We start from the raw sequence: 10880 nt of genomic DNA, 5'->3' as shown, positions 1-10880 counted from the left end.
CGTTTCACTGTACTCCCTTCACCTATGATAGTTACACATTTATTTGACTATTTCAACAGGCCTCTACACATATTTGGGCTTCATGACACTGATAGACTTTTGAAAGTTCTAAAGGATCACAGAATCCATGCAAACCATGTTGTAGATGACCCTATGGACTTCAGCAGCTTGAAAGAAGAAATAAAACCCAAAAGTGTTGAAGAAAAGTTCCACATTTTGTCATCAATATCATCACATGCAATACTCTTCTACATACAATGAAGACACAAGGAACTACCCTACCTCTTTAAGAAATAAAAACATATTTCACTTCAGAATTGGATGTCAAGAAAAGTATAGACAAAGTGTGAAGATGCTTTCTGTTCAACATGCTCAGGGAAACAGTGAGGACTCCACTCACTCATCACAGACTACATCCATGCAGCCTCCACAGAAACGAAGACGAATTGCGAACCGTGTGAGGAGAGTGACACCAGAAACCTTTGCCCTTTCTCTCAACCTCTCAGAACACATAGTCACTCCTTATGTTGCCTAACCATCATCGCTGTTTGACAACTTCTCAACACGTCTCATTGAAGGTTGCACTATTCTCTGTCAGTCTCATTCCTTTACAAAGGATGCGTTGATTATGAGTGACTATGGTCCTGAAGGTGGAAAGTTCAAGCCCCAGTCATACTGCAAAGTGACAATGCTTCATGAGGAGGAGGATACAACACATGTCCAGTGTTCTTGTTCTGTTTACAAGATGCTGCTTGGTCATGTACACGAAAGTGACATTGAAAATGACGACACAGAAGAAACCTATCTAGACACATCAGGTGTTACATGCATGCATGTCCGGTTTGTGAAAACGTATGTACTGCAAGATTATCACAATCTCTTCAATTCAGAATTTCAACCTGAATCTGACAAAGATAAAAAGTTAAGGGATTCAATGTTAGTGCAAAATCAGGAAGTAGTGCTGGTTGCAGAATCTCCTCGTGTAACCAAATATTCAGTAAAAGGAAGAAATGAAAGTGTTGAATTTGTACATGTCAACAATGATAACTGGACTATTTCATGTTAATCAGGACTTTGTTCTGTTGGAAATCTAAAGCTGTAAAGAACTTAGAAGGATCCCAAAGGCTCTGTCCACATTTATTGTCAATGAAAGAAAACCAACAACTCTGTATTCCTTCAACATCAACTTAGAGCACTGAGGAACTGATGATCCCTTCTCCATTTACATTCACTGAAAAGGTATGTCAAACCATGCAACAAACCTTTCTTTTGTATCTTATAATGAAAAGTACATGTAGGTATTGGGTCATGAGTATTCCGCTTGTTCTGGCTTTGTTATCAGCAAAATCTGAACCAAAGCTACTTTAACATGTAATGCCTATATCATATATTAGGGGTGGCTACTGGGTGTTATTTTCACTATTGTAGTTGTTTTGTAATAGTAGCCCACACTGTCATGACTATTGCAATATTATTGTCATAGCAGTAAACCAACTTTAATGCTATAACTAATTGAAACTATTAATGTTTATGCATACTATTAACATAACCAAGGTGTTTTTAGATTCCTGTCGATATAAGGCAAATAATTGCAATATTTTGATAGATTGATATACCGGTATTGTAAAATTACTATCGTAATTGGTTCATTATTTCCTGATTGATAGATTTTTGTGGATTGTTGTTAAATTCACATCTGATGCATCCATTCTTCTTAGTATTAATAAACATAATGTGTCAGTCACAATTGCTGATTTTATCCTTGGAATTGTTTCCTTTTAACATGTTCATAAAACTTGAGATCAGGTTTATATTTCTACACTTTTTGTTGTTGCTAATGTTCGCACTTTCATCACCAGTCAAACTTCAATGTCGACACTGGCTTCTGGGACTTTGGATCACTAAGTAAACATATTCCAACTCCTCAGAGTTGCCCAAAATACAGGGAGTAAGTAGTATTTTTATCTTTAATCGCTCTGCTGTTTGAACTATTTGTGTATAGATTTCATACTAAACACTGCAATGGAACTATCTAAATTCTAATGTAAGCTGTTGAAGTCAATATTACTCATGTTTCCTAACATTAAAACATGTCAAGTGCACATTGTTTCCTCCGCTGCTCTTTGTTAAAATGTTGTGTATCATATTGTATTTGAAGGCATTAATTAGGACATATCTTGTTGTATTTCAGAAATATCCACTTGCATGAAAAATGGTGCTTTTAGCACCAAACACATGAATCTGGTTTTGTCAGTAATATCTTGCTTTGTCCTGCACTACCAGAAAACTGTTCATGTGGGGTACGTATGAATTTCCAAGCACAGTATGTCCAGTTAGCTTTATCGCTGATAGCCATAGAGACTGGAGGGATTTATCCACACCTGCTCAAATTGACTTGAATGTCATATATGTATAATGTTATAATGCATCATAATGTATGTACTTTAGAAAAATGCTAATTTTTAACCAAACGATTAAATAAATCCTAATTTGCCAACCAGGGGCACATGGTTAAGAAACAGCTTAAAAAACTATCTGACAGTTGCAGGTCATTTTGACCTTTTGTATCCTTATCAAACAGAACCAAGTCACTCTGTGAGCCTTTGCTTTCAGTTCATGTCTGATGTTGTCCAAACAAATGATGTTGGCATATATATATATATATTTTAGATCCATTTACAAGATTAAGGATGACTGGAAGAATGTATACTGTGGGGGTCAGATAATGCGCAAAATGTACTCAGGACAATCCATGAATTTACAGGTCCAATTCAGATGTTACCCCTGGTCCTTGTTGCGTTATCAATCATGCACCAAGCTTTAATTTTTTTTCAGGGCACCTTCCATGATGTACAAACACCAGATGGCATTAACCTACTACAGCAGCACAGGACAAAAACAACACTTTACACCACACTAGCCCCTATTAAGGCAACTGTGTGCTGCAGAAAGTGCAGTAATGGCAAATGTTTGCTGTGTTATACAGGGAAAGAGGACAGCATTTATTTTTGGAGCAAAGAAACCGCCATTGTTGTTAAACTTTGTCATGACTTTTTGTATAGAATCACAAGCGTTTCAAGTGACAGTGTCACATTCACGCTTTTACTGCAAAGAAATTGATCGTATGTACACGTCAAGACACTATGAATCCAGTTATATGTCTCAGAGTACATTTAACAACTGTTTTTTCTCCTGGGCAGCTAATATGAAGACTGACTTCAGGAAGATTGGAGATCCATTCTGTACATCTCCCGAAGTACTTGCATGTGATGGAACCAGTCAGTTTTAGAGATGTCAAACTTATTCGGCCCGAAATACATCATCTTTTGCAGAGTTCTTACACATCACACATGCAGCTGAAATACATTATTTCATAGTGTACCTTGCAGACTATGCAAAGAACGTGCTTACATATTGACCTGCTAACCAGGATGCACATAGCATCCCTAAATATTACAATCCAGAAAGTGGTGTGGCATATCATTTTACTGAAAGTGGAGAACAGGTTAGAAAACTCCCTATCTACAACATAAACAAGATCAGCAAAACTAAAATTTATGTTTACCTACCAGCAGCAGATGAAAGATGTAACAAGGACTTCCCTAGAGTTAGCACAAGTGGACACAGTAGTTTGTTTTTCTGGTTTTGTCCCATTCATGGTCATGGTCTTGGGTTCCACATAATTCCTGAAAGCGAAGGCAGAAAAGACCAATTTGCTTCCATGTTCAGGTACCTGCCTGAACCACCAACACATGTATTTTATGACTTTGCTTGTTCACTTTCTGAATACTGCTTGAATAGAGAACCTTCATTCTGTAAAGACACTCGATTCTTCCATGATTATTTCCATGGTTGATCGCATGTATGTGGCGACTCTTTCAAGTCTTCAGTATTTGAAAATGTGGGTGTCAACACCGAAATCTGTGAGCAGTTCAATTCGTTCCTTCAAAATATCAAAGCAACTTCAACTCATTTGAGCCAGAGCAAGTTTTGTTTTCTTCCCCTTCTGGTGCAATCAAAATGGAATGAGAGAAAACCCGAAATGTTTAATCAACGATTGCAAGTTGCTTTAGATGGTTCCAAGTAAAATGTGATGAAAAGTAGTCATCAATGTTGCATGATACCGATGATGTAGGACTGGCTCTTAGACTGTATATTTAAGTGGTTCAAGCCCAACTAGGTTACTCAGTGCACGAGAAGTTTTTCCTCGGCACTCTGATGTTTCAAATCAAACTGACACTTTGTTCTGTAATACTCTGCTGTAGATGAATGATATTGTTTCAATTATATCTATGTTGTCGTACTGCTTTTCTCAACCTTTTCACAATTATGGTTTATTTTGTTGTAGTTTGAACAGTGAAATCAGTCATACATAGATTTGTTTATTTTTTTAAATGTTAGTCTTAATAAAAAGATAAAACTTACAAAATGTGTTTATTTATTTTGTTGAGAACACATATTACCTATATGTGTAACAAAAGTATTCAAAGCAATTCAAGCTTTGCATTCAGCAATAATACCACCAGTCAAATACTTAATAATCTCGCAACAATACAGCACACAAACAACTTCAAACAAGTGAAAAGTCAATGAGTTGTTACATGAAACTGTCAATGAATATATTAAGAAATGCATCTTAACAAAGCCAATAATAGGAACATGCGGGTATGGTTTTGTGTCAAGCCTGATCCTGGCCGAAATATTAACCCCAATTTGGATACTGCAGACGTTATGGTTCGCCAGCATACCGTTTGGCCGCATCAGGAAGAGCTAGGGTTAGGTTATATATGTCAAGCCTGATGCTGCCACAGATATGTAACAACCCTATTTGGATACTGCAGACATTATGGTTCGCCAGCATACCGTTTGGCCGCATCAGGAAGAGCTAGGGTTAGGTTATATATGTCAAGCCTGATGCTGCCACAGATATGTAACAACCCTACTTGGATACTGCAGACGTTATTGTTCGCCAACATACCGTTTGGCCGCATCAGGAACAGCTAGGGTTGGGTTATATATGTGAAGCCTGATGCTGCCACAGATATGTAACAACAATATTTGGATACTGCAGACATTATGGTTCGCCAACATACCGTTTGGCCGCATCAGGAAGAGCTAGGGTTGGGTTATATATGTCAAGCCTGATGCTGCCACAGATATTTAACAACAATATTTGGATACTGCAGACGTTATGGTTCGCCAACATACCGTTTGGCCGCATCAGGAAGAGCTAGGGTTAGGTTATATATGTCAAGCCTGATGCTGCCACAGATATTTAACAACCCTATTTGGATACTGCAGCCGTTATTGTTCGCTAATATACCGTTTGGCCGCATCAGGAAGAGCTGGGGTTAGGTTATATATGTCAAGTCTGATGCTGCCACAGATATTTAACAACCCTATTTGGATACTGCAGACGTTATTGTTCGCCAACATTCCGTTTGGCCGCATCCGGAAGAGCTGGGGTTAGGTTATATATGTCAAGCCTGATGCTGCCACAGATATTTAACAACCCTATTTGGATACTGCAGACGTTATCGTTCACTAACATACCGTTTGGCCGCATCAGAAAGAGCTAGGTTTAGGTTATAATTTCCAACGTTGATGCCGCCACAGATATTTAACAACCCTATTTGAATACTGCAGACGTTATGGTTCGCCAACATACCGTTTGGCCGCATCAGGAAGAGCTGGGGTTAGGTAATATATGTCAATTCTGATGCCGCCACAGATATTTCACAACCCAATTTGGATACTGCAGACATTATGGTTCGCAAACATACCGTTTGGCCGCATCAGGAAGGGCTAGGGTTTGGTGACATATGTCAGTCTGATACCGCAACAGATATTTAACAACAATATTTGGATACTGCAGACGTTATGGTTCGCCAACATACCGTTTGGCCGCATCAGGAAAAGCTAGGGTTAGGTTACATATGTCAAGTCTGATGCTGCCACAGATAAATCACAACCCTATTTGGATACTGTAGACATTATGGTTCGCCAACATACCGTTTGGCCGCATCAGGAAGAGCTAGGGTTAGGTTATATATGTCAAGCCTGATGCTGCCACAGATATTTAACAATCCTATTTGGATACTGCAGATGTTATGGTTCGCCAACATACCGTTTGGCCGCATCAGGAAGAGCTAGGGTTAGGTTATATATTCCAACGTTGATGCTGCCACAGATATTTAACAAACCTATTTGGATACTGCAGATGTTATTGTTCGCTAACATTCCGTTTGGCCGCATGTGAAAGAGCTAGGTTTAGGTTATATATTCCAACGTTAATGCTGCCACAGATATTTAACAACCCTATTTGGATACTGCAGACGTTATTGTTCACTAACATACCGTTTGGCCGCATCAGAAAGAGCTAGGTTTAGGTTATAATTTCCAACGTTGATGCCGCCACAGATATTTAACAACCCTATTTGAATACTGCAGACGTTATGGTTCGCCAACATACCGTTTGGCCGCATCAGGAAGAGCTGGGGTTAGGTAATATATGTCAATTCTGATGCCGCCACAGATATTTCACAACCCAATTTGGATACTGCAGACATTATGGTTCGCAAACATACCGTTTGGCCGCATCAGGAAGGGCTAGGGTTTGGTGACATATGTCAGTCTGATACCGCAACAGATATTTAACAACAATATTTGGATACTGCAGACGTTATGGTTCGCCAACATACCGTTTGGCCGCATCAGGAAAAGCTAGGGTTAGGTTACATATGTCAAGTCTGATGCTGCCACAGATAAATCACAACCCAATTTGGATACTGTAGACATTATGGTTCGCCAACATACCGTTTGGCCGCATCAGGAAGAGCTAGGGTTAGGTTATATATGTCAAGCCTGATGCTGCCACAGATATTTAACAATCCTATTTGGATACTGCAGATGTTATGGTTCGCCAACATACCGTTTGGCCGCATCAGGAAGAGCTAGGGTTAGGTTATATATTCCAACGTTGATGCCGCCACAGATATTTAACAAACCTATTTGGATACTGCAGACGTTATTGTTCGCTAACATTCCGTTTGGCCGCATGTGAAAGAGCTAGGTTTAGGTTATATATTCCAACGTTGATGCTGCCACAGATATTTAACAACCCTATTTGGATACTGCAGACGTTATGGTTCGCTAACATACCGTTTGGCCGCATCAGGAAGAGCTGGGGTTGGGTAATAAATGTCAAGTCTGATGCCGCCACAGATATTTAACAACCCTATTTGGATATTGTAGACGTTATGGTTCGCCAACATACCGTTTGGCCGCATCAGGAAGAGCTGGGGTTGGGTTATATATGTCAAGTCTGATGCCGCCACAGATATTTAACAACCCTATTTGGATACTGTAGACATTATGGTTCGCTAACATACCGTTTGGCCGCATCAGGAAGAGCTAGGGTTAGGTTACATATGTCAAGTCTGATGCAGCCACAGATATTTAACAACCCTATTTGGATACTGTAGACATTATGGTTCGCTAACATTCCGTTTGGCCGCATCAGGAAGGGCTAGGTTTAGGTTATATATGTCAAGTCTGATACCGCAACAGATATTTAACAACCCTATTTGGATACTGCAGACGTAATTGTTTGCTAACATACCGTTTGGCCGCATCAGGAAGAGCTAGGGTTAGGATCTCTACTCGATATATGTCCGACAGTGATGTAAAACTGGGTTATTCTTGAATCAAACGCAGATGTCAGGAAATCTCAACATAAACATGAATTATAAGGAGCTAGGGTTAGGGTTTCTACCCAATATATGTCCGACAGTGATGTAAAACTGGGTGATTTCTTAGACAGACGCAGATGTCAGGAATCTCAACAGAAACATGAATGATGAGGTGCTAGGGTTAGGGTTTCTACCCAATATATGCCTGACAGTGATGTAAAACTGGGTTATTCTTGAATCAGACGCAGATGTCACGAAATCTCAAAAGAACAAGAATCGTAAGGTTCCAGGGTTAAGGTTTCTACTTAATATATGTCCGACAATGATGTAATACTGGATTATTCCTGATACAGACGCTGATGTTTTCGTATCTCAACAGAAACATGAATCATGAGGTGTTATAGGGTTAGAGTTTCTACCCAATATATGCCTGACAGTGATGTTAAACTGGGTTATTCTTGAATCAGACGCAGATGTCAGGACATCTCAACAGAAACACGAATGAGGAGGTGCTAGGGTTAGGGTTTCTACTCAATATATATCCGACAGTGATGTGAAACTAGGTTATGCTTGAATCAGACGCTGATGTCACGAAATCTCAACAGAAACATGAATTATGAGGTTCTAGGGTTTGGATTTATACCCAATATATGTCCGACACTGATGTAAAACTGGGTTATTTCTGATACAGACGCAGGTGTCACAAAAGCTCAACAGAAACATGAATGGTGAGGTGCTAGGGTTAGAGTTTCTACCCAATATATGCCTGACACTGATGTAAAACTGGGTGATTTCTTAGACAGACGCAGATGTCAGGAATCTCAACAGAAACATGAATGATGAGGTGCTAGGGTTAGGGTTTCTACTCAATGTATGTCCGACAGTGATGTAAAACTGGATTATTCTTGAATCAGATGCAGCTGTTACGGTATCTCAAAAGAACAAGAATCGTAAGGTTCCAGGGTTAGTGTTCCTACCCAATATATGTCTAATTGTGATATAAAACTGATTCATTCCTGATACAGACGCAGGTGTTACTGTTTCTCAACAGAAAGATGAATCATGAGGTGCTAGGGTTACCCAATACATGCCGAAAAGTGACCAGAAACTGCTTTCTTAGTCACACAGACCCTACTTTCTGCCTTTATGGTATTGCAATGGTGCTGAAGAAGAGTGAGAGAAACAGGTGAGACGCACAGGTGGCCCAATTGTCATGGTTGATGGAACTTGATGTGCAGTTAGTGCCAGGATGTCCTGGTCATGGGTTCAAATTCAGAATACAATCCTTCGTTTCAGCACCACAATACCTCATGTGGTTGCATAAATTTGTGTCTCACTTTCAAATCACACTGCCACACGTCGATCTGTTCAGCTTTAGGTTGATATTCTCCAAACCAGTGATCAGAATGGATCCTCACATAACCAATCGACACAACTCTGCAGTGTTGAAGCATTTTGATCATTAGGCCAACTTTTCTCTTAAACAGCCTAAACCATCCACACTATGGTGACGGAAACACAACTAGTATCACATGTATTCCCATACTTTATTTTATTACAGAAATCCATTTTTATATTATATATAAATCAGTAGTGAAAACAAAAAACTTCTCAATACCATATTTGTGAAACTTATACTTAAGAGATGTCAGTTATCTTCAACTTGCTGAATATGAACTTTAACATTTAGTCATGACAATATTAGTGCTGGAATCAAGAGTGCAGTGTCCAGTTCATGACATCATTAAAGCGGATATCTGCAACCACAAAAAACAACAACTGAACGAGTGAAATGTATAATTTAAACATACAAATTACTAGTATTATTTTATTCTTCTTATCTGTAAGACTTCAATATTTGCCAAAGCAAGGTGAATGAATGTGGTAATGATAGCCCATAGTGGGGTTAAAAATAGTGCTACAACACTGTAGCTCACCTGGACATGTAGTCAACACTTTATAATGACCAAAATGACAACCACAAAACAGAGACTATCATTGCTACCCTGCGTATATATATTTTCTATATTTTCCGTATAAATTAGGAGGACTAAAAACACTAAAATATCTGAACAAATCATGCTGTCATCTTGAGGAGAAACACACATGGCACAAATTCAGCTCCTCAGTCGGGCATATTTAGAGAAGTTTACATTGCCAAATATGCATTTTGATAGAATTTAAAAGCATGGTCAAAGCAAGGTCAAAATTATGAATTATGAAAAATGAGAAATATTTTTTGAATCCCATAACATAAAAAACACATATCAAATTTCATGAGAACTTGTACAAAACTGACTGAATAATGGCAATAAGAAGTTTCAGCTAACTGTGTAGTTTAAGTGCAAAAATCATACTGGAATTTCGATTTGAACGTCTTGAACAAATTCTGATGTGATCAAGAAATGCGAAGTTTCAGCTTCAGTGGTCCAGTAGTTTCTGAGGAGGTGTTCACAACAGATAACTCATGATTGTAGATTGACATGCACACGACGTCTCGAACCTGGACATTAAAATACTGTAAAATTTGCATTTTATCTCAAACCTCAAATGAAATATTTCAAATATTTCACATTCACACATTTCTCAGCCTATTGATACACTTTATTAATAACAATTAGTGAAAGCACACTTTCAAGATTTATTATCTGGCATTGTGCTCAGCAATGGTGCCCCAAAACTGCTACCCTGTTCATCATTCCAACCTGATAAGTACATAGAAAGTTGCACAATCAAAAACATAAGTACAAATATTTGAAGGCAAGTGTTTTGAGAAGCACATAGTGTTTCAAATAAAAATATGACTAAACTTAATCAAATAGATTACAAACATATGTCCAAAGTCTAGATGTATACAATGACCATCTGTGCATCCTTACAACAGGACTAACAGGACATAATTTCAGAGCAGATTTGTTTATATGCTATTTCCGATGACCTAAAAATGTGTGTTTGTGGGGGAAGTATTTACATTTATGGGACCGATTTATTTTACCTGAAGTTTAACCCAATCAGTGGTATCATGAAGGGTGTTTTAGCAAGGTATGACTGTATTTATGTTTATCTTCCAACATTACAAAAAGAACCAACATCAGATATTTTAAATCCTTATCTTGAACAAATATACAGTTTTGAATCTACAACTGATTTGCCGCTCTGATAAAGGGTACTTATGTGGCTGTTTTCTCA

The 10880-nt window shown here is 38.5% G+C and overlaps 1 long non-coding RNA gene across 1 annotated transcript; it reads left to right on the top strand.

The window, feature by feature from the left end:
- Positions 1-1223: 1223 nt before the first annotated feature.
- LOC125378556 lies at positions 1224-2904 on the top strand. The gene is made up of 4 exons (XR_007220287.1): positions 1224-1239; positions 1860-1948; positions 2192-2300; positions 2836-2904. It is a non-coding gene; the product is annotated as an uncharacterized LOC125378556 (long non-coding RNA).
- Positions 2905-10880: the final 7976 nt, after the last annotated feature.

Source organism: Haliotis rufescens, unplaced genomic scaffold (assembly GCF_023055435.1).
Source record: "Haliotis rufescens isolate VD_foot unplaced genomic scaffold, xgHalRufe1.0.p SCAF_125, whole genome shotgun sequence".
In the NCBI taxonomy this organism is placed as follows: Eukaryota; Metazoa; Mollusca; class Gastropoda; order Lepetellida; family Haliotidae; genus Haliotis; species Haliotis rufescens.
Note: the sequence above shows the minus strand (reverse complement) of the source record. Positions and strands in the feature narration are given on the sequence as shown.